Here is a 23,190-nt window from a genome sequence, read left to right on the forward strand (position 1 = left end):
GGAACAGTCTCCATGTGGACTAGCTCACACTCCCCACTGTCGGGAGGGAGCCCCACTCCTGCGGTATCCACAAATCCCACATTTCCGAGCGACTGGGGTTCTCCAGCCTCAGCGAAATCAGCCGATGATGCCCCAATCCCTACATCAGTTTGCCGCAGTTTGGCACCAGACACCTCCACATTTGGCACCCTGCGTCTTACATTTCTCCTGGCAGCTTGAGCATAAGTAAAAACCTCCCCATGCTCAGGGCATTTCCTAGCCATGTGTCCAGCCAACCCACACAAGTCACAAACTCTTGCACTACCACAATTAGCAGCCTTATGTGAAGAACTCCCACAAATCCTGCACACCTCCCCCTTCACACACCTGTCCTTAGTATGACCATATCTACTGCAATTCCTGCAAAACTCTGGCTGTCCTCTAAAGAAACAAAACCCTCTCTCCCCAGTTATAGAAAATGAAGCAGGTGGACATAAATATCCCTCCAAAGCATTCTTGTCTTTTTTAAACACCACCAAGTACCTCCTTTTACCATTAGGTATACCATATGAGTTTTTTAGTCTCTCTCCAGCAGAAATTTCCTCACAAAACCGCCACAAGTATGCTTTTAAAAGTTCCTCTGAAAATCTGGTGTTGTACATATGCACAATCAGGACCCTTCTTGCTTGCTTGAATAAAGGTTCAATATCCACTTTTTTCAAAATCTCTGCAGTACTTAGTCTGATTTTCTCCATTGCATCCATGCACATGTATTCATTTGTTAAAGTCATATCAAAAGTACCTTGATTAGGAAAATCCTGCAGGCTCTCCACATCCGATGCACGAAGCTTCAACACGCCATAAATGATCTCCTCCACGATTTCTTTTAACGAAATTTTCTTTAGAAAAGCAGGCTTTACCTGAAAACGGATCGTGTCCTCCGCCCCTCGAACCGCCATGTCGTCGTCCTTCGCACCTCCAAGATCCCAACTCGTTTACCCGGGGCCCCCACAAGGAGGACCCCAAAGAAGCCTTCTGACCTGATCCAATAAGGTTTCCCCTACCAGATCGTAGCCAAAAGGCCGAGAAGCGATAACCCGAACGGGCCGCGCGTTGACCGAGCCTGCCCAATACTGCTGTTCACCCCTTGCAGCGATTCAGCCTACTCCTAGGCAATTCCATGGGGCCCTGCAGGCTCACACACACTCACAGCTACTAAGCGGGAGGTGAATAAAGGCCGGAGAGGAAGCAAGACAGGATTTGCTTCTTTTGCTTGCACCACAATGCAGTGCTGAAAGAGGAGGAATCGACATAAAAACGCCTTCCGGAAGAGGCTGGACGCAGCTGCAGGCTTAAGGGAAGCCGACATGACCGTCCTGGTAGGGAAAGGGTTAATGTTACGAGGTGAGGGAAAGTTGAAGGAGCTGAAGGAGGGACGGGGAGGAGTTAAGGGGGGCGGGGGGGGCCGTTACTGCGCTTCCCGCTGTTTCTCGGCATTGAGCCGGAAGCAGCGGGAGGAGTAACACACAGTAAGCAAAGCTCCCCGTTGCCCGGTTTTTTAGTAATGGCAGAGGCCCTGATTTTAGAGCGGCTGCGCGCCGCTGCTGTGCACCACGGTCCCGGATGGCTGGAGGAGACCGTGGCTGCATTAACGCGGATCCCGGACGCCGTTTCGCCACGTCGGGCACGGCGTTCGGGGTCTGTTGTAAGGGACAGGCTCCCCTCCCCCGGCCCCCCTACGAGCATGGCTATGGCGGCGGGGGGGGAGTCGGCAACAACCGCTCCTGCGCTGGGCAGGCAGAGAGCGGTGGCAGGGGTGACGGCGATGCAGGCTGTGTCGACCCGTCCCTCTCGGCGGTCCCGACCTCCAGAGCGCCTTAGTCCGGAGGTAGTCCCGCGGACACGGCGTCGCAGAGGGAGCCCGATCCCGGACGCTGCAGGCCAGGCAGCTGGGAGGACCGCCCCTTCCCAGGCCCTGCGTCCTGGCAGGAATCCCAGGCCGCGACGGGGTCCGGCGGTAAGCAGGGAGTCGCAGGCTGGGCTCCCTGTCACCCCTCCCCCATCAGATGGAAGATGTCGAGAGCAAGGTACGGCCGCCCCGCATGGTGATGTTCCGGCCAGGGGGCAGGTTTCGTCAGGATCGTCTAGACGGACGACTAGATCTGCAGCGACGTCGAGGCAACAGGTCCGGTCGGAAGTCTGGGTCCCGGCGGTCGGGCGGCAGGTTGCCGGCCCATCGGTCAGCGCGTCCTCATCCCCTTTCCGAAGATGTCGTTGGGAGGAACAGTCGTCGGCGAGAGAAGAACTGGAGGAAGGTGAACTGGACGTCTATCGTCGAGGTCAGGATGGTCCGGCTGACGGGAACACAGCGCCTGTGCAGCCCGGTGAGTGTATAACTCCATTATTGTCTTATCCAGCGATTTTTATGTCGGGTGTCGGCGGGGGGGCTGCTAGCATAGCATCGGGGGCCGGTAGTGGCGCGGGCGGACGCGACGGAGCGGGTTTGGCAGATTTAGTGGGTTGCTTACGGGAGCTGGTGGGGCGCCTGGATAGGGCCGCGGCGCCGGTAGTAACGGAAGTGTCCCCTGCGGTAGTTTGGGAAGGCCCCAGGGACGTGGGATCGTTGCAGGCGCGTCCTGTGGTGGCGGTTAGAGAGGCGGTCGCGGTGTCGGTGCAGACTGAGGCACAGAAGGACGGCGATCGAGTGCGCATGGACGATCGTGCTCGGGGGGAGGTGTATGTTTGTTTTGAGGGTCCGTTGGGGGCGCATTTAAAGCAGGAGGTGCGTGATCGGATCTGGAAAGATGAATATGTTGAAATTTTTTCTCTCTTGCCGCTGGCTAAATTCAATTTGGATAAGAGCAAGCGGGATGAGAGTAAAAAGGACGAGGAGGAACGTCGGCGGTATAGGCTTATCCCGCAGACGTTCGTTAATTGGTCGCAGGCGTTCGCCATATTGGCTAGTGTGATAGGGGAAAAGGCGCCGGAAAATTGTTCGGCGTTATTTTGTTATTTTGATGCTATTGGGGAGGCTCATAGGGCGTATGGGGGTCAGGCGTGGCTGCGATATGATGAGCAATTCCGTCAGCGGAAGGCGGTTCGGCCGGCGATTCGGTGGGACCAGAAGGATATTGCTCTCTGGTTACGGGTTACGGCTCCGGTTAGGCAGCCCTTTCCCGGGAGCGGTGGCCAGGGAGGCCAGTCTAGTCAGAGTGGACCAAGCGGCGGGGGAAAGGCGGGGTTTTGCTGGCAATTCAATGAAGGCCAGTGCAAGTTTGGGGCCACGTGCAAGTTCAAGCACGTGTGCTCCGAGTGTAATGGTGCATCACACGGGGCGGCAAAATGTCTGCGGAAAAAGAGGTCCGGGAACCAGCACGGGGCTGGTCAAGGGGGTGTCGCCGGTGAGGGTGGAAAGGATGGCCCCTTATCTAAATGAGTATCCGGATAGGGCGGCAGCTAAGTTGCTTTATGAAGGGTTTAGTGTTGGTTTTGTTATTCCTCCGCCTCCTTATGAGGTTCCGGTTACGCGGAGAAATTTAAAATCGGCTTACTTGCATGCGGAAGTCGTGTCGGAAAAGTTGTTAAAAGAAGTTTCGTTGGGGCGCATGTCGGGGCCATTTGTGGAGTCGCCGGTGAAAGATTTAGTTGTGTCCCCTTTGGGTATTGTCCCTAAACGCGAGCCCGAAAAGTTTCGTTTGATTCAACATTTATCGTATCCCAAAGGTTCGTCGGTAAATGACGGGATTGATCACGAGTTGTGTTCCGTAGTTTATACCTCATTCGATAAGGCGGTGGGGTTAGTGCGGGCTGCGGGTCCGGGGGCGCTGCTAGCAAAAACCGACATCGAGGCGGCGTTCAGGTTGTTGCCGGTCCATCCAGAAAGCCAACGGCTGTTGGGTTGTTTTTGGAATGGGGCCTTTTACGTGGATCGGTGCCTTCCGATGGGGTGTTCTCTTTCTTGTGCATACTTCGAGGCGTTTAGTAGCTTCGTGGAGTGGGTAACGAGGGGAGTATCCGGGGTCGATTCGTTGATCCATTACTTAGATGATTTTTTGTGCGTTGGCCCGGGGGGTTCGCCGGTTTGCGGTAACTTGCTTCATGCCCTGCAGAAGGTGGCGAGGGATTTTGGGATCCCTTTGGCGCCGGAAAAAACGGAGGGCCCGGTAGCGACGATTTGTTTCTTGGGAATCGAAATTGACTCGGTGGCAATGGAGTGTCGGCTCCCGGCGGATAAGTTGGGTGCTTTGAGGCTGGAGGTGCGACGGGCTTGTAGAAGGAAGAAAATGTCGCTGAGGGAGCTTCAGTCGCTGCTGGGGAAGTTGAATTTCGCCTGCCGGATTATGCCGATGGGGAGGGTGTTTGGTAGAAGGTTGGCGGCGGCAACGGCGGGAGTGCGGGCGCCGCATCATTTTGTGAGGCTCAAGGAGGAGCACCGAGCTGATCTTCAGGTTTGGGATGACTTCTTGGGCCAGTACAATGGTCGCTCGCTATGGATGGCCCCAGCGCAGGATACGAGTGATCTGAATATTTTCACGGATGCGGCTGGGGCGGGTGGCTTTGGAGCTTACGGGGGAGGTCCGTGGTGCGCAGGTCAATGGCCGGCTAGCTGGGTGTCCAGTGGATTGACGCGGAATCTGGCCCTGCTCGAGCTGTTTCCCATCGTGGTGGCGGCTACCATTTGGGGGGACAGGCTCAGGGATAAGAAGGTCCGTTTTTACTGCGACAACATGGGGGTGGTGCTTGCCATTAATAACATCACGGCGTCCTCTCCTCCGGTAGTTCAATTGTTGCGACATTTAGTGTTGGTGTGTTTGTCGTTGAACGCGTGGGTGGTGGCGGTGCATGTCCCGGGTGTACGGAAATTGTGTTGCTGATGCTCTTTCTCGCTCGCAGTGGGACCGGTTTCGGCAATTGGCCCCGGGAGCGGAACGTCTCGGTTTGGCGTGTCCGGATCATCTATGGGATCTGGTATCGGTCCCGTAGAGCAGCTGTTACAAAGGTCTTTGGCGCGCACGACGTGGAGGGCTTATGCTGCTTGTTGGAGGCAGTGGGAGGAGTGGGTAAGAGAGTTGGGTGATGTCAATACGGATAGAGACAGGTTGGTGGCACTTTTGTATTGGTTAGGGGATGCCTGGGAGGGGGGGTTTTCAGTAGCGAAGGTGAACCGGTTTATATCCGCGGTGGCGTTTGGGCTTAAGTTGCGGGGCTTGCGGGATGTATCGAAGGAATTTCTGGTATCGCAGGCTTTGAAGGGGTTGCGCAGAGGTAGGGTGGAGGCGGATAGTAGAAGGCCGGTGTCGTTTGCTTTGCTGGGCTTGTTGGGCGGTTCATTGGCATCGGTATGTCGTTCTTCAGATGAAATGGATTTGTTTCGGTTGGCTTTCTCGTTGGCGTTCTTCGGAGCATTTAGAATAGGTGAGTTGGTGTCGCCAAGTACTAAACAGGCAGGGGGGCTGAGATCTGGGGAGGTGAGCCTTTTTGCAGATCGGTTGGAGGTATGGTTGCGTAGATCAAAAACTGACCAATTAGGGAAGGGAAAACTGAGACTTTTGTTCGCTCTCCCGGGGTCGGTCATGTGCCCAGTAGAGTGCATGCGGGGTTTTACAAAAAACAGGGGGTCTCCAGATTTGCCTTTGTTACGTCATGTGGACGGGTCGTTCTTGTCCAGGTTTCAGTTTGGAGCTGTTTTTAAAAAATGTTTGACGGCGGTTGGGGTTGCGGCAGGCTCATATTCATCTCATTCCTTCCGGATTGGCACAGCAACGGAAGCAGGGCGCTGGGGGTTGGATGATGAGGGGGTGAGGCGTATTGGTCGTTGGGAGTCTAAAAGGTTTAAGTCCTATGTCCGCCCCCATATGTTGTAATTTTGTTGTTTATGCTTGCAAATGTTATATGGTGGTGCCTAACTGTGTTTTCCGTTTCAGATTCGCCTCCTTGTCTGGTGTGGTTGATGGGTCATTCGTACGTGCACTGGGGGGCTTTGAGGGCGGACGTCCGCCCGGATGGTCGCCAGTTGCGCATTCCGCGACAGGATGCGGTTGTGCATTGGCTGGGGTTTAGAGGTATGTCGTGGAACAGGGTGTTGGCGGAATTCCAGACATATGTGCGGCTTGATAGGGTTCCGGAGGTTTTAGTGTTGCACGTGGGTGGGAATGACTTAGGAGTCCGCCCTTTTCGTGAGTTGGTGCGGGATATCAAACATGATTTGTTGTGTTTGTGGGTATCTTATCCCAAGTTGGTGGTAGTGTGGTCGGACATAGTCCCAAGGAAGCATTGGCGGTTAGCTAGATCGGTGGAGAGAGTCAATAAGGCTCGGATAAAAGTTAACCGGGCGGTGTCCCGTTTTGTGGCGAAGAACGGGGGCATTTGCGTGAGGCATAGGGATTTGGAGTCAGGATTGGGGAATTTCTGGAGGAGTGACGGGGTTCATCTGACCGAGGTTGGCATTGATATTTGGAGCTTGGCTATAGCAGAAGGCATAGAAAGGGCGGTGGTGGTGTGGAGGAACTCACAGGCTTAAGGTGGTCAAGGCCTGTTTCGCGGTGGCGGGGGGAGTCCTTGAGGCCAGTCAGTACAAAATGGTGGGGGGGTCGCATCGGGGGTATGCGTCCCCCAAAAAAGGTACATGGTTGAAGACTTCATCGGGTGTTATCCCTTTGAAGTGGTCTTCTGGTAGAAGGTATGTCACTTGAAGGCTTCATCGGGTGTTATCCCTTTGAAGTGGACTTCTAGTGGTCGGTATATCACTTGAGGGCTTCATCGGGTGTTATCCCCTTGAAGTGGACTTCTAGTGGTTGGAGCCATCTGCAGAGGTGAACGGTGCTTCCGAGCTGGTTTACGGCTGGAGGTAATTAGTGGTTTGCAGATGGCTAATTCGGTGTGTTCTTGAAAGGAACATCTGAAGGGGCTTCAAGGACTTCCTCTGCTCGGGTTAATGTTAACGTTTAATTGTTATTTATGATTCTGACCCATGTTGGGTCATGTGAATTATTAGGAGGAATTCTCTGGTGGATTCCTAACTAGTTATCCGAATGTTTCGGATTTAAATTGTTTTTATAAAACTGTGAAATTAATAAACGGCTGCTGTGGCCATTTCACATCCAACCTCGGTGTCATGTGTCGTTACTAAATGGGGGTGGGGGATAGTATGGTTTAAGGTTAACACACGACTCTACCTAGGCAGGTCAAGAAGAGGCTGGACGCAGCTGCAGGCTTAAGGGAAGCCGACATGACCGTCCTGGTAGGGAAAGGGTTAATGTTACGAGGTGAGGGAAAGTTGAAGGAGCTGAAGGAGGGACGGGGAGGAGTTAAGGGGGGCGGGGGGGGCCGTTACTGCGCTTCCCGCTGTTTCTCGGCATTGAGCCGGAAGCAGCGGGAGGAGTAACACACAGTAAGCAAAGCTCCCACCCTCCCACCCTTGTTTTGTTACTCCTTAGGTCTTATGTACGTCTGTCTATGAGCGTTGTGTTTTATTTTGTGTGCTTATTTAACATGTTTTTCTTTTTTCCGGAGTAGGTTCTGTTGTCATGGCAGCTGGCGGGGGGAGTCCTTGAGGCCAGTCAGTACAAAATGGTGGGGGGGTCGCATCGGGGGTATGCGTCCCCCAAAAAAGGTACATGGTTGAAGACTTCATCGGGTGTTATCCCTTTGAAGTGGTCTACTGGTAGAAGGTATGTCACTTGAAGGCTTCATCGGGTGTTATCCCTTTGAAGTGGACTTCTAGTGGTCGGTATATCACTTGAGGGCTTCATCGGGTGTTATCCCCTTGAAGTGGACTTCTAGTGGTTGGAGCCATCTGCAGAGGTGAACGGTGCTTCCGAGCTGGTTTACGGCTGGAGGTAATTAGTGGTTTGCAGATGGCTAATTCGGTGTGTTCTTGAAAGGAACATCTGAAGGGGCTTCAAGGACTTCCTCTGCTCGGGTTAATGTTAACGTTTAATTGTTATTTATGATTCTGACCCATGTTGGGTCATGTGAATTATTAGGAGGAATTCTCTGGTGGATTCCTAACTAGTTATCCGAATGTTTCGGATTTAAATTGTTTTTATAAAACTGTGAAATTAATAAACGGCTGCTGTGGCCATTTCACATCCAACCTCGGTGTCATGTGTCGTTACTAAATGGGGGTGGGGGATAGTATGGTTTAAGGTTAACACACGACTCTACCTAGGCAGGTCATGGCAACGCCCAAATGCCCTCCTGCCGTGCAAACACTGGCAGCAGCAGCAGCAGCAGCAGTAAGTGCATGCCCACTGCCACCCCTTCTCCTTTCACACCTTGTATCAGCTTTAATCCAGTCCAGTGCTGCCTGCTGAGCAGCACTGACCAACACTGCCTGGGCCCAGGCTTTTATCTCTGAGGCCCCAATATGATGTCAGAAAGCTGGCTCTGGCTCCTGAGGTCTCCACTATGACACGTGCAAAGTTCCGTCTGAACTTTATATAAGACGGTGCGGCTCAGTCAGTCACTTAGTGTTGCCTGAGAGGGCAACACTGCAACAGCCGGCCCCCAGGCTGTCTTTTTTTTGCACAGCTAGTTGCCTCCAGGAGGCCACAAGAGGGAGACAAGGGACTGCAAAATGGAAAATAGGCATCCACCAACTTTACAGACAACTTGTTCTCCTTGCTCCTACAACCTCCATCCTTGCACAGTTTGTTATTCTTCCAGGTAACATAGTAACAAATCCAAATTGCTGCTCTCTTTGTAGGCAAGCAAGGGTTTGTTGCAACTGCAATTCTTACTTCTTCTTGAAATGTAGGGACCACAGTACATTCCATCACATCCATCTAGTGTACACAGGTAGGTCCATTGTGACGGGCGGGCGGGCGGGCTGGCTGCTTTAATGGCTGTTTGCTGTTCCCCTACTCCACTCCACTATTTGACTATGGTGCTGCATCAATCAGTGGCTGGCTCAGGTGCAGCTCTTCAACCTACCTAGGAGGGAGGGCGGAGAGAAGACAAGGAAGGTGAATGAGCTGTTCCAATGTGAAATGCCGGAAACACAGAAACACAGACGACACAAAACAAGAGGTGGCAATGTATTAATTAATTGCATTTAATAAATTAGCTCATTATCACACATGACTGTACAAATGCATTGTCCAACAGGTGTTGAAATAATGGGATTAAAAGGGGAGATCCCATCCGAAAGACAAAAACAATGGCAAACACAAAAAGCACTTTTGGAATCTGATTTTAGTAAACACATAAGGAAAGGGTGCACCGGTCCTGGAAATACTGCAATACCAGGTCAATGCGTGGAGTGGACAGAGCAAGCTCTATTTCCATCTCCCTGTTCTAAAAATCCATTTAATATATGGTCCCCAGATAGGGGACGTATCAGATATTAAACTGATAAGAACAGATACTACACTTGATCTTAGCCAAAAGGCCGAGAAGCGATAACCCGAACGGGCCGCGCGTTGACCGAGCCTGCCCAATACTGCTGTTCACCCCTTGCAGCGATTCAGCCTACTCCTAGGCAATTCCATGGGGCCCTGCAGGCTCACACACACTCACAGCTACTAAGCGGGAGGTGAATAAAGGCCGGAGAGGAAGCAAGACAGGATTTGCTTCTTTTGCTTGCACCACAATGCAGTGCTGAAAGAGGAGGAATCGACATAAAAACGCCTTCCTGGCAACGCCCAAATGCCCTCCTGCCGTGCAAACACTGGCAGCAGCAGCAGCAGTAAGTGCATGCCCACTGCCACCCCTTCTCCTTTCACACCTTGTATCAGCTTTAATCCAGTCCAGTGCTGCCTGCTGAGCAGCACTGACCAACACTGCCTGGGCCCAGGCTTTTATCTCTGAGGCCCCATTATGATGTCAGAAAGCTGGCTCTGGCTCCTGAGGTCTCCACTATGACACGTGCAAAGTTCCGTCTGAACTTTATATAAGACGGTGCGGCTCAGTCAGTCACTCAGTGTTGCCTGAGAGGGCAACACTGCAACAGCCGGCCCCCAGGCTGTCTTTTTTTTGCACAGCTAGTTGCCTCCAGGAGGCCACAAGAGGGAGACAAGGGACTGCAAAATGGAAAATAGGCATCCACCAACTTTACAGACAACTTGTTCTCCTTGCTCCTACAACCTCCATCCTTGCACAGTTTGTTATTCTTCCAGGTAACATAGTAACAAATCCAAATTGCTGCTCTCTTTGTAGGCAAGCAAGGGTTTGTTGCAACTGCAATTCTTACTTCTTCTTGAAATGTAGGGACCACAGTACATTCCATCACATCCATCTAGTGTACACAGGTAGGTCCATTGTGACGGGCGGGCGGGCGGGCTGGCTGCTTTAATGGCTGTTTGCTGTTCCCCTACTCCACTCCACTATTTGACTATGGTGCTGCATCAATCAGTGGCTGGCTCAGGTGCAGCTCTTTAACCTACCTAGGAGGGAGGGCGGAGAGAAGACAAGGAAGGTGAATGAGCTGTTCCAATGTGAAATGCCGGAAACACAGAAACACAGACGACACAAAACAAGAGGTGGCAATGTATTAATTAATTGCATTTAATAAATTAGCTCATTATCACACATGACTGTACAAATGCATTGTCCAACAGGTGTTGAAATAATGGGATTAAAAGGGGAGATCCCATCCGAAAGACAAAAACAATGGCAAACACAAAAAGCACTTTTGGAATCTGATTTTAGTAAACACATAAGGAAAGGGTGCACCGGTCCTGGAAATACTGCAATACCAGGTCAATGCGTGGAGTGGACAGAGCAAGCTCTATTTCCATCTCCCTGTTCTAAAAATCCATTTAATATATGGTCCCCAGATAGGGGACGTATCAGATATTAAACTGATAAGAACAGATACTACACTTGATCTTAGCCAAAAGGCCGAGAAGCGATAACCCGAACGTGCCGCGCGTTTTGCTTCTTTTGCTTGCACCACAATGCAGTGCTGAAAGAGGAGGAATCGACATAAAAACGCCTTACTGGCAACGCCCAAATGCCCTCCTGCCGTGCAAACACTGGCAGCAGCAGCAGCAGCAGCAGCAGCAACAGTAAGTGCATGCCCACTGCCACCCCTTCTCCTTTCACACCTTGTATCAGCTTAAATCCAGTCCAGTGCTGCCTGCTGAGCAGCACTGACCAACACTGCCTGGGCCCAGGCTTTTATCTCTGAGGCCCCATTATGATGTCAGAAAGCTGGCTCTGGCTCCTGAGGTCTCCACTATGACACGTGCAAAGTTCCGTCTGAACTTTATATAAGACGGTGCGGCTCAGTCAGTCACTCAGTGTTGCCTGAGAGGGCAACACTGCAACAGCCGGCCCCCAGGCTGTCTTTTTTTTGCACAGCTAGTTGCCTCCAGGAGGCCACAAGAGGGAGACAAGGGACTGCAAAATGGAAAATAGGCATCCACCAACTTTACAGACAACTTGTTCTCCTTGCTCCTACAACCTCCATCCTTGCACAGTTTGCTATTCTTCCAGGTAACATAGTAACAAATCCAAATTGCTGCTCTCTTTGTAGGCAAGCAAGGGTTTGTTGCAACTGCAATTCTTACTTCTTCTTGAAATGTAGGGACCACAGTACATTCCATCACATCCATCTAGTGTACACAGGTAGGTCCATTGTGACGGGCGGGCGGGCGGGCTGGCTGCTTTAATGGCTGTTTGCTGTTCCCCTACTCCACTCCACTATTTGACTATGGTGCTGCATCAATCAGTGGCTGGCTCAGGTGCAGCTCTTTAACCTACCTAGGAGGGAGGGCGGAGAGAAGACAAGGAAGGTGAATGAGCTGTTCCAATGTGAAATGCCGGAAACACAGAAACACAGACGACACAAAACAAGAGGTGGCAATGTATTAATTAATTGCATTTAATAAATTAGCTCATTATCACACATGACTGTACAAATGCATTGTCCAACAGGTGTTGAAATAATGGGATTAAAAGGGGAGATCCCATCCGAAAGACAAAAACAATGGCAAACACAAAAAGCACTTTTGGAATCTGATTTTAGTAAACACATAAGGAAAGGGTGCACCAGTCCTGGAAATACTGCAATACCAGGTCAATGGGTGGAGTGGACAGAGCAAGTTCTATTTCCATCTCCCTGTTCTAAAAATCCATTTAATATATGGTCCCCAGATAGGGGACGTATCAGATATTAAACTGATAAGAACAGATACTACACTTGATCTTAGCCAAAAGGCCGAGAAGCGATAACCCGAACGTGCCGCGCGGTTTGCTTCTTTTGCTTGCACCACAATGCAGTGCTGAAAGAGGAGGAATCGACATAAAAACGCCTTCCTGGCAACGCCCAAATGCCCTCCTGCCGTGCAAACACTGGCAGCAGCAGCAGCAGCAGCAGCAGCAGTAAGTGCATGCCCACTGCCACCCCTTCTCCTTTCACACCTTGTATCAGCTTTAATCCAGTCCAGTGCTGCCTGCTGAGCAGCACTGACCAACACTGCCTGGGCCCAGGCTTTTATCTCTGAGGCCCCATTATGATGTCAGAAAGCTGGCTCTGGCTCCTGAGGTCTCCACTATGACACGTGCAAAGTTCCGTCTGAACTTTATATAAGACGGTGCGGCTCAGTCAGTCACTCAGTGTTGCCTGAGAGGGCAACACTGCAACAGCCGGCCCCCAGGCTGTCTTTTTTTCGCACAGCTAGTTGCCTCCAGGAGGCCACAAGAGGGAGACAAGGGACTGCAAAATGGAAAATAGGCATCCACCAACTTTACAGACAACTTGTTCTCCTTGCTCCTACAACCTCCATCCTTGCACAGTTTGTTATTCTTCCAGGTAACATAGTAACAAATCCAAATTGCTGCTCTCTTTGTAGGCAAGCAAGGGTTTGTTGCAACTGCAATTCTTACTTCTTCTTGAAATGTAGGGACCACAGTACATTCCATCACATCCATCTAGTGTACACAGGTAGGTCCATTGTGACGGGCGGGCGGGCGGGCGGGCTGGCTGCTTTAATGGCTGTTTGCTGTTCCCCTACTCCACTCCACTATTTGACTATGGTGCTGCATCAATCAGTGGCTGGCTCAGGTGCAGCTCTTTAACCTACCTAGGAGGGAGGGCGGAGAGAAGACAAGGAAGGTGAATGAGCTGTTCCAATGTGAAATGCCGGAAACACAGAAACACAGACGACACAAAACAAGAGGTGGCAATGTATTAATTAATTGCATTTAATAAATTAGCTCATTATCACACATGACTGTACAAATGCATTGTCCAACAGGTGTTGAAATAATGGGATTAAAAGGGGAGATCCCATCCGAAAGACAAAAACAATGGCAAACACAAAAAGCACTTTTGGAATCTGATTTTAGTAAACACATAAGGAAACGGTGCACCGGTCCTGGAAATACTGCAATACCAGGTCAATGCGTGGAGTGGACAGAGCAAGCTCTATTTCCATCTCCCTGTTCTAAAAATCCATTTAATATATGGTCCCCAGATAGGGGACGTATCAGATATTAAACTGATAAGAACAGATACTACACTTGATCTTAGCCAAAAGGCCGAGAAGCGATAACCCGAACGTGCCGCGCGTTTTGCTTCTTTTGCTTGCACCACAATGCAGTGCTGAAAGAGGAGGAATCGACATAAAAACGCCTTCCTGGCAACGCCCAAATGCCCTCCTGCCGTGCAAACACTGGCAGCAGCAGCAGCAGCAGCAGCAGCAGTAAGTGCATGCCCACTTCCACCCCTTCTCCTTTCACACCTTGTATCAGCTTTAATCCAGTCCAGTGCTGCCTGCTGAGCAGCACTGACCAACACTGCCTGGGCCCAGGCTTTTATCTCTGAGGCCCCATTATGATGTCAGAAAGCTGGCTCTGGCTCCTGAGGTCTCCACTATGACACGTGCAAAGTTCCGTCTGAACTTTATATAAGACGGTGCGGCTCAGTCAGTCACTCAGTGTTGCCTGAGAGGGCAACACTGCAACAGCCGGCTCCCAGGCTGTCTTTTTTTTGCACAGCTAGTTGCCTCCAGGAGGCCACAAGAGGGAGACAAGGGACTGCAAAATGGAAAATAGGCATCCACCAACTTTACAGACAACTTGTTCTCCTTGCTCCTACAACCTCCATCCTTGCACAGTTTGTTATTCTTCCAGGTAACATAGTAACAAATCCAAATTGCTGCTCTCTTTGTAGGCAAGCAAGGGTTTGTTGCAACTGCAATTCTTACTTCTTCTTGAAATGTAGGGACCACAGTACATTCCATCACATCCATCTAGTGTACACAGGTAGGTCCATTGTGACGGGCGGGCGGGCGGGCGGGCTGGCTGCTTTAATGGCTGTTTGCTGTTCCCCTACTCCACTCCACTATTTGACTATGGTGCTGCATCAATCAGTGGCTGGCTCAGGTGCAGCTCTTTAACCTACCTAGGTGGGAGGGCGGAGAGAAGACAAGGAAGGTGAATGAGCTGTTCCAATGTGAAATGCCGGAAACACAGAAACACAGACGACACAAAACAAGAGGTGGCAATGTATTAATTAATTGCATTTAATAAATTAGCTCATTATCACACATGACTGTACAAATGCATTGTCCAACAGGTGTTGAAATAATGGGATTAAAAGGGGAGATCCCATCCGAAAGACAAAAACAATGGCAAACACAAAAAGCACTTTTGGAATCTGATTTTAGTAAACACATAAGGAAACGGTGCACCGGTCCTGGAAATACTGCAATACCAGGTCAATGCGTGGAGTGGACAGAGCAAGCTCTATTTCCATCTCCCTGTTCTAAAAATCCATTTAATATATGGTCCCCAGATAGGGGACGTATCAGATATTAAACTGATAAGAACAGATACTACACTTGATCTTAGCCAAAAGGCCGAGAAGCGATAACCCGAACGTGCCGCGCGTTTTGCTTCTTTTGCTTGCACCACAATGCAGTGCTGAAAGAGGAGGAATCGACATAAAAACGCCTTCCTGGCAACGCCCAAATGCCCTCCTGCCGTGCAAACACTGGCAGCAGCAGCAGCAGCAGCAGTAAGTGCATGCCCACTGCCACCCCTTCTCCTTTCACACCTTGTATCAGCTTTAATCCAGTCCAGTGCTGCCTGCTGAGCAGCACTGACCAACACTGCCTGGGCCCAGGCTTTTATCTCTGAGGCCCCATTATGATGTCAGAAAGCTGGCTCTGGCTCCTGAGGTCTCCACTATGACACGTGCAAAGTTCCGTCTGAACTTTATATAAGACGGTGCGGCTCAGTCAGTCACTCAGTGTTGCCTGAGAGGGCAACACTGCAACAGCCGGCTCCCAGGCTGTCTTTTTTTTGCACAGCTAGTTGCCTCCAGGAGGCCACAAGAGGGAGACAAGGGACTGCAAAATGGAAAATAGGCATCCACCAACTTTACAGACAACTTGTTCTCCTTGCTCCTACAACCTCCATCCTTGCACAGTTTGTTATTCTTCCAGGTAACATAGTAACAAATCCAAATTGCTGCTCTCTTTGTAGGCAAGCAAGGGTTTGTTGCAACTGCAATTCTTACTTCTTCTTGAAATGTAGGGACCACAGTACATTCCATCACATCCATCTAGTGTACACAGGTAGGTCCATTGTGACGGGCGGGCGGGCGGGCGGGCTGGCTGCTTTAATGGCTGTTTGCTGTTCCCCTACTCCACTCCACTATTTGACTATGGTGCTGCATCAATCAGTGGCTGGCTCAGGTGCAGCTCTTTAACCTACCTAGGTGGGAGGGCGGAGAGAAGACAAGGAAGGTGAATGAGCTGTTCCAATGTGAAATGCCGGAAACACAGAAACACAGACGACACAAAACAAGAGGTGGCAATGTATTAATTAATTGCATTTAATAAATTAGCTCATTATCACACATGACTGTAACAAATGCTGTAAAGGCAGGGGGTAGGGAGACGGACAAGTGAGCCCTAATCTACCCGCCACTCTGTCCCTGCCTACTTGCAACGACCCGCCCTAGGCGACGGGGTACAACTGGGCGGCGGTCCCTGTGCTCAGTAAGTGCACGACAAACACGACAAACATACAAGGAACACAAGCAAGGAAAAGGGGCCGTTGCCCACGGCAACACCGTGAGCAACCAGAGTGGTGAACGAGCCGAGTCAAGCCAGGAGTGTGCGAGGTACAAAACGAAAAGCAGAAGAGTAGTCGGTAAGCCAGGGTCGGTATGGAGCAGGATCAAAAATAGCAGGAGCTGTAGCTGGGCCAGGAACCACAAGGAAAGAAACAAAAGCAATAACAAGCACCGAGGGACAGGAAGTGCAGGCTTAAATAGACCGAGGGCGGGAGCTAGCTGAGTCTGGCCAGGTTACGATAGGCTCTCCCACTCCTAAGCCTGCCAGCCTGAATGGTGGAAGCAGGAGTCAGTCTCAGGGATGTATTCTCAGGTGCTGACTGATTAGTTCTGGGAGTTAACCCCGCTGTGCCTGGCAGATCCTTTACAGTACCCCCCCTTTTATGAGGGGCCACCGGACCCTTTCTAAGTGGACCTGGCTTACTGGGGAAACGCAGGTGGAACCTCCTGACCAATACCCCAGCGTGAACATCCCGGGCGGGTACCCAAGTCCTCTCCTCGGGCCCGTATCCTCTCCAATGGACCAGGTACTGGAGGGAGCCTTGGACCATCTTGCTGTCCACAATCCTGGCCACCTCGAATTCCACCCCCTCCGGGGTGAGGATGGGAACAGGAGGTCTCCTCGAGGGAGCCAAGGACGGGGAGCAGCATTTGAGGAGGGAGGCATGAAACACGTCGTGTATCCGAAAAGACGGGGGTAACTCCAGCCGGAAGGAGACAGGATTGAGGACCTCAATGACCTTATACGGCCCAATAAACCGGGGAGCAAACTTCTTGGACGGAACCTTGAGACGCAAGTTCCTAGACGACAACCACACCAGATCCCCGACCATAAACAGGGGGTTAGCAGAACGTTTTTTATCAGCCTGAGTTTTTTGTACGCTCTGGGACACCTCTAGGTTTTTCTGAACCTGGGCCCAGACTGTGCACAGTTCCCGATGAACGACCTCTACCTCAGGATTGTTGGAACTACCAGGTGAAACGGAGGAGAACCGTGGATTAAACCCAAAATTACAAAAAAAAGGAGAGACCCCTGACGAGTTACTGACCCGGTTATTAAGGGAAAATTCGGCGAGGGGAATGAAAGAGACCCAATCAAATTGACAGTCAGAGACAAAACACCTTAAGTATTGTTCTAGAGACTGATTAGTCCTCTCCGTTTGGCCATTGGTTTCAGGATGGAAGGCAGAGGAGAAGGACAGATCAATCCCCAACTTCATACAGAAGGCTCTCCAAAACAATGAAACAAATTGTACCCCTCTGTCCGAAACAATATTGACAGGGACCCCATGGAGACGCAGGATGTGTTTGACAAACAAGGTAGCCAACGTTTTGGCGTTGGGTAGTTTCTTGAGGGGCACAAAGTGGCACATCTTACTGAAGCGGTCCACCACCACCCACACCACCGACTTGCCTTGGGATGGAGGCAAATCGGTGATAAAATCCATGGAGATATGTGTCCAAGGTCTCTGGGGAATGGGCAACGAACGCAGTAAGCCCGCTGGTCGGGACCTGGGAGTCTTGGACCTAGCACAAACCTCACAAGCGGCGACGTAGGCCTTAACGTCTTTAGGCAACCCAGGCCACCAATAATTTCTGGTAATGAGGTGTTTGGTACCCAGGATGCCTGGATGGCCAGATAGTGCGGAGTCATGATTTTCCCTAAGTACCCTTAGCCGGAATTGCAGGGGAACAAACAGCTTGTTCTCAGGAAGGTTCCCGGGAGCTGCACCTTGATCAGCAGCAATTTCAGAGACTAAATCAGAATCGATCGAGGAAATGATTATACCTGGAGGCAAAATACAAGCAGGATCTTCCTCCGAAGGAGGGCTGGCCATGAAGCTACGCGACAGTGCATCAGCCTTAATATTTTTAGACCCAGCCCTATAGGTAACCAAAAAATTGAATCTGGTAAAAAATAACGCCCATCGAGCTTGTCTCGGGTTTAGCCTCCGGGCAGATTCTAGGAAAACCAGATTCTTGTGGTCGGTAAGGACCGTTACCTGGTGCCTAGCCCCCTCCAGGAAGTGGCGCCACTCTTCAAATGCCCATTTAATGGCTAAGAGTTCGCGGTTGCCAATATCATAGTTACTTTCAGTTGGCGAAAACTTCCTGGAGAAGTAGGCACAGGGGCGGAGATGGGTGAGGGACCTGGTACCCTGGGACAAGACAGCCCCCACTCCCACCTCAGATGCGTCAACTTCCACGATAAATGGCTCCATTTGGTTGGGCTGAACCAGCACCGGGGCCGAGACAAAGCACTTCTTAAGGACCTCAAAAGCCTGGACAGCCTCAGGAGGCCAGTGGAGGAGATCAGCACCTTTGCGAGTGAGGTCCGTAAGGGGCTTAGCGATGACCGAGAAGTTAGCAATAAATCTCCTGTAATAATTAGCAAACCCCAAAAAACACTGTAACGCCTTCAGGGAGGCAGGTTGGACCCATTCCGCCACAGCCTGAACCTTGGCGGGGTCCATGCGGAATTCTTGAGGAGTGAGGATTTGACCCAAAAATGGAATCTCCTGTACCCCAAACACACATTTTTCGGTTTTGGCAAACAGTTTATTTTCCCGAAGGACCTGGAGCACCTTCCTGACATGCTCCACGTGGGAGGACCAGTCCTTGGAAAACACCAGTATGTCATCAAGGTACACTACCAGAAAAATCCCCAGGTAATTTCTCAAAATCTCATTTATGAAATTCTGGAAGACCGCAGGGGCATTACACAACCCAAAGGGCATGACGAGGTATTCGAAATGGCCTTCGGGCGTGTTAAACGCAGTCTTCCACTCATCCCCCTCTTTGATGCGAATAAGGTTATACGCCCCCCGTAGATCCAATTTAGAAAACCATTGGGCCCCCTGAACCTGATTAAAGAGATCAGGAATCAAAGGAAGGGGATACTGGTTCCTTACCGTGACCTTATTCAGGCTACGGTAGTCAATGCATGGTCTAAGACCACCATCCTTCTTCCCCACGAAGAAGAAGCCAGCACCTACCGGAGAAGAAGAGGGACGAATGTAACCCTTGGCCAGGGATTCCTGGATATACACTCTCATAGCTTCACGTTCGGGACAAGAAAGATTAAATATCCTACCCTTAGGAAGCTTAGCTCCTGGTACCAATTCGATAGCGCAATCGTATTCTCTATGAGGAGGTAACACTTCGGAGGCCTCCCTAGAGAAAACATCAGCGAAGTCCTGAACAAACTCGGGTAGCGTATTCGCCTCCTTAGGGGGAGAAATAGAATTAACAGAAAAACATGACGTACAACATTCATTACCCCATTTGGTTAGCTCCCCAGTATTCCAGTCAAACGTAGGATTATGCAACTGCAACCAGGGAAGACCTAGAACCAAATCGTACGATAATCCCTGCATCAACAGTACAGAGCATTGCTCCAAATGCATGGAGCCAACAAGGAGTTCAAAAACAGGGGTATGCTGTGTAAAATAACCATTAGCAAGAGGAGTGGCGTCGATACCCACTACCGGGACAGGTTTAGGCAAATCAATAAGAGGCATAGCAAGGGACATAGCAAATTCCACAGACATGATATTAGTAGAGGACCCTGAATCCACGAAAGCACTGCCGGTAGCAGACCTACCACCAAAAGAGACCTGAAAGGGAAGCAAGATCTTAGTACGTTTCATATTTACGGGAAATACCTGTGCGCCCAAGTGACCTCCCCGATGATCACTTAGACGCGGAAGTTCTCTGGCTGCAACCTTACGCTTAGGACAGTTGTTCACTTGATGCTTGTCGTCCCCACAGTAGAAGCAGAGACCATTCTTCCTGCGGAATTCTCTACGTTGTTGGGGGGACACGGAGGCCCCGAGTTGCATAGGTATCTCTGAATCTTTCGGGGAGGAACGAAGCAACGGAGCTTCGGGAGGCATCATGGGGGAGTCGGAGGAGAAAACACATAAACGTTCACGTTGTCGTTCCCTGAGACGTCGGTCAAGTCGTATCGCTAAAGCCATAACCTGGTCTAGGGAGTCAGAAGAGGGATAGCTAACTAGCAGGTCTTTCAGGGCATTCGACAGACCCAACCTAAACTGGCACCTTAAGGCAGGGTCATTCCACCGAGAAGCTACGCACCACTTCCGAAAGTCAGAGCAATACTCCTCAACAGGTCTCTTACCCTGACTTAAGGTCACCAGCTGACTCTCGGCATAGGCAGTCCTGTCAGTCTCGTCATAAATAAGTCCGAGAGCAGAAAAGAAACAATCAACGGAGGAAAGTTCAGGGGCGTCCGGAGCCAAGGAGAAGGCCCACTCTTGGGGCCCTTCCTGGAGCCGGGACATAATTATACCCACCTGCTGGCTCTCAGAACCTGAGGAATGAGGCTTTAAACGAAAGTAAAGCCTACAACTCTCCCGAAAGGAGAGAAAAGTCCTCCGGTCCCCTGAGAACCGGTCGGGCAACTTGAGGTGGGGTTCAAGAGGTGCGGTGCGGGGAACTACCAGGGTAGCATCAGGCTGGTTGACCCTCTGAGCCAGGGCCTGGACCTGTAGGGAGAGACCCTGCATTTGCTGAGCCAGGGTCTCACGGGGATCCATAGTGGTGTCAGGGACCAGGGGTAGACTAGGTATGGGCTTGTTATTATGTAAAGGCAGGGGGTAGGGAGACGGACAAGTGAGCCCTAATCTACCCGCCACTCTGTCCCTGCCTACTTGCAACGACCCGCCCTAGGCGACGGGGTACAACTGGGCGGCGGTCCCTGCGCTCAGTAAGTGCACGACAAACATACAAGGAACACAAGCAAGGAAAAGGGGCCGTTGCCCACGGCAACACCGTGAGCAACCAGAGTGGTGAACGAGCCGAGTCAAGCCAGGAGTGTGCGAGGTACAAAACGAAAAGCAGAAGAGTAGTCGGTAAGCCAGGGTCGGTATGGAGCAGGATCAAAAATAGCAGGAGCTGTAGCTGGGCCAGGAACCACAAGGAAAGAAACAAAAGCAATAACAAGCACCGAGGGACAGGAAGTGCAGGCTTAAATAGACCGAGGGCGGGAGCTAGCTGAGTCTGGCCAGGTTACGATAGGCTCTCCCACTCCTAAGCCTGCCAGCCTGAATGGTGGAAGCAGGAGTCAGTCTCAGGGATGTATTCTCAGGTGCTGACTGATTAGTTCTGGGAGTTAACCCCGCTGTGCCTGGCAGATCCTTTACAAATGCATTGTCCAACAGGTGTTGAAATAATGGGATTAAAAGGGGAGATCCCATCCGAAAGACAAAAACAATGGCAAACACAAAAAGCACTTTTGGAATCTGATTTTAGTAAACACATAAGGAAAGGGTGCACCGGTCCTGGAAATACTGCAATACCAGGTCAATGCGTGGAGTGGACAGAGCAAGCTCTATTTCCATCTCCCTGTTCTAAAAATCCATTTAATATATGGTCCCCAGATAGGGGACGTATCAGATATTAAACTGATAAGAACAGATACTACACTTGATCTTAGCCAAAAGGCCGAGAAGCGATAACCCGAACGTGCCGCGCGTTTTGCTTCTTTTGCTTGCACCACAATGCAGTGCTGAAAGAGGAGGAATCGACATAAAAACGCCTTCCTGGCAACGCCCAAATGCCCTCCTGCCGTGCAAACACTGGCAGCAGCAGCAGCAGCAGCAGTAAGTGCATGCCCACTGCCACCCCTTCTCCTTTCACACCTTGTATCAGCTTTAATCCAGTCCAGTGCTGCCTGCTGAGCAGCACTGACCAACACTGCCTGGGCCCAGGCTTTTATCTCTGAGGCCCCATTATGATGTCAGAAAGCTGGCTCTGGCTCCTGAGGTCTCCACTATGACACGTGCAAAGTTCCGTCTGAACTTTATATAAGACGGTGCGGCTCAGTCAGTCACTCAGTGTTGCCTGAGAGGGCAACACTGCAACAGCCGGCCCCCAGGCTGTCTTTTTTTTGCACAGCTAGTTGCCTCCAGGAGGCCACAAGAGGGAGACAAGGGACAGCAAAATGGAAAATAGGCATCCACCAACTTTACAGACAACTTGTTCTCCTTGCTCCTACAACCTCCATCCTTGCACAGTTTGTTATTCTTCCAGGTAACATAGTAACAAATCCAAATTGCTGCTCTCTTTGTAGGCAAGCAAGGGTTTGTTGCAACTGCAATTCTTACTTCTTCTTGAAATGTAGGGACCACAGTACATTCCATCACATCCATCTAGTGTACACAGGTAGGTCCATTGTGACGGGCGGGCGGGCGGGCTGGCTGCTTTAATGGCTGTTTGCTGTTCCCCTACTCCACTCCACTATTTGACTATGGTGCTGCATCAATCAGTGGCTGGCTCAGATGCAGCTCTTTAACCTACCTAGGAGGGAGGGCGGAGAGAAGACAAGGAAGGTGAATGAGCTGTTCCAATGTGAAATGCCGGAAACACAGAAACACAGACGACACAAAACAAGAGGTGGCAATGTATTAATTAATTGCATTTAATAAATTAGCTCATTATCACACATGACTGTACAAATGCATTGTCCAACAGGTGTTGAAATAATGGGATTAAAAGGGGAGATCCCATCCGAAAGACAAAAACAATGGCAAACACAAAAAGCACTTTTGGAATCTGATTTTAGTAAACACATAAGGAAAGGGTGCACCGGTCCTGGAAATACTGCAATACCAGGTCAATGCGTGGAGTGGACAGAGCAAGCTCTATTTCCATCTCCCTGTTCTAAAAATCCATTTAATATATGGTCCCCAGATAGGGGACGTATCAGATATTAAACTGATAAGAACAGATACTACACTTGATCTTAGCCAAAAGGCCAAGAAGCGATAACCCGAACGGGCCGCGCGTTGACCGAGCCTGCCCAATACTGCTGTTCACCCCTTGCAGCGATTCAGCCTACTCCTAGGCAATTCCATGGGGCCCTGCAGGCTCACACACACTCACAGCTACTAAGCGGGAGGTGAATAAAGGCCGGAGAGGAAGCAAGACAGGATTTGCTTCTTTTGCTTGCACCACAATGCAGTGCTGAAAGAGGAGGAATCGACATAAAAACGCCTTCCTGGCAATGCCCAAATGCCCTCCTGCCGTGCAAACACTGGCAGCAGCAGCAGCAGCAGCAGCAGCAGCAGCAGTAAGTGCATGCCCACTGCCACCCCTTCTCCTTTCACACCTTGTATCAGCTTTAATCCAGTCCAGTGCTGCCTGCTGAGCAGCACTGA

The 23,190-nt window shown here is 50.8% G+C and overlaps 7 non-coding genes across 7 annotated transcripts; all 7 read right to left on the reverse strand.

Moving 5' to 3' along the window:
• Window positions 1-9,191: 9,191 nt before the first annotated feature.
• On the reverse strand, window positions 9,192-9,382 carry LOC142681561 (U2 spliceosomal RNA). Its single transcript, XR_012853454.1, has one exon. It is a non-coding gene; the product is annotated as a U2 spliceosomal RNA (small nuclear RNA).
• Window positions 9,383-10,642: 1,260 nt separating this feature from the next.
• LOC142681564 (U2 spliceosomal RNA) lies at window positions 10,643-10,833 on the reverse strand. The gene has a single exon (XR_012853456.1). It is a non-coding gene; the product is annotated as a U2 spliceosomal RNA (small nuclear RNA).
• A 1,130-nt stretch (window positions 10,834-11,963) lies between these two features.
• LOC142681745 (U2 spliceosomal RNA) lies at window positions 11,964-12,154 on the reverse strand. Its single transcript, XR_012853620.1, has one exon. It is a non-coding gene; the product is annotated as a U2 spliceosomal RNA (small nuclear RNA).
• Window positions 12,155-13,285: 1,131 nt separating this feature from the next.
• Window positions 13,286-13,476, reverse strand: LOC142681658 (U2 spliceosomal RNA). Its single transcript, XR_012853542.1, has one exon. It is a non-coding gene; the product is annotated as a U2 spliceosomal RNA (small nuclear RNA).
• A 1,131-nt stretch (window positions 13,477-14,607) lies between these two features.
• Window positions 14,608-14,798, reverse strand: LOC142681659 (U2 spliceosomal RNA). The gene has a single exon (XR_012853543.1). It is a non-coding gene; the product is annotated as a U2 spliceosomal RNA (small nuclear RNA).
• A 6,498-nt stretch (window positions 14,799-21,296) lies between these two features.
• On the reverse strand, window positions 21,297-21,487 carry LOC142681565 (U2 spliceosomal RNA). Its single transcript, XR_012853457.1, has one exon. It is a non-coding gene; the product is annotated as a U2 spliceosomal RNA (small nuclear RNA).
• A 1,121-nt stretch (window positions 21,488-22,608) lies between these two features.
• Window positions 22,609-22,799, reverse strand: LOC142681623 (U2 spliceosomal RNA). Its single transcript, XR_012853510.1, has one exon. It is a non-coding gene; the product is annotated as a U2 spliceosomal RNA (small nuclear RNA).
• Between the last annotated feature and the right edge of the window lie 391 nt (window positions 22,800-23,190).

The sequence above is a fragment of the Rhinoderma darwinii genome (genome assembly GCF_050947455.1).
Source record: "Rhinoderma darwinii isolate aRhiDar2 chromosome 2 unlocalized genomic scaffold, aRhiDar2.hap1 SUPER_2_unloc_6, whole genome shotgun sequence".
In the NCBI taxonomy this organism is placed as follows: domain Eukaryota; kingdom Metazoa; phylum Chordata; class Amphibia; order Anura; family Rhinodermatidae; genus Rhinoderma; species Rhinoderma darwinii.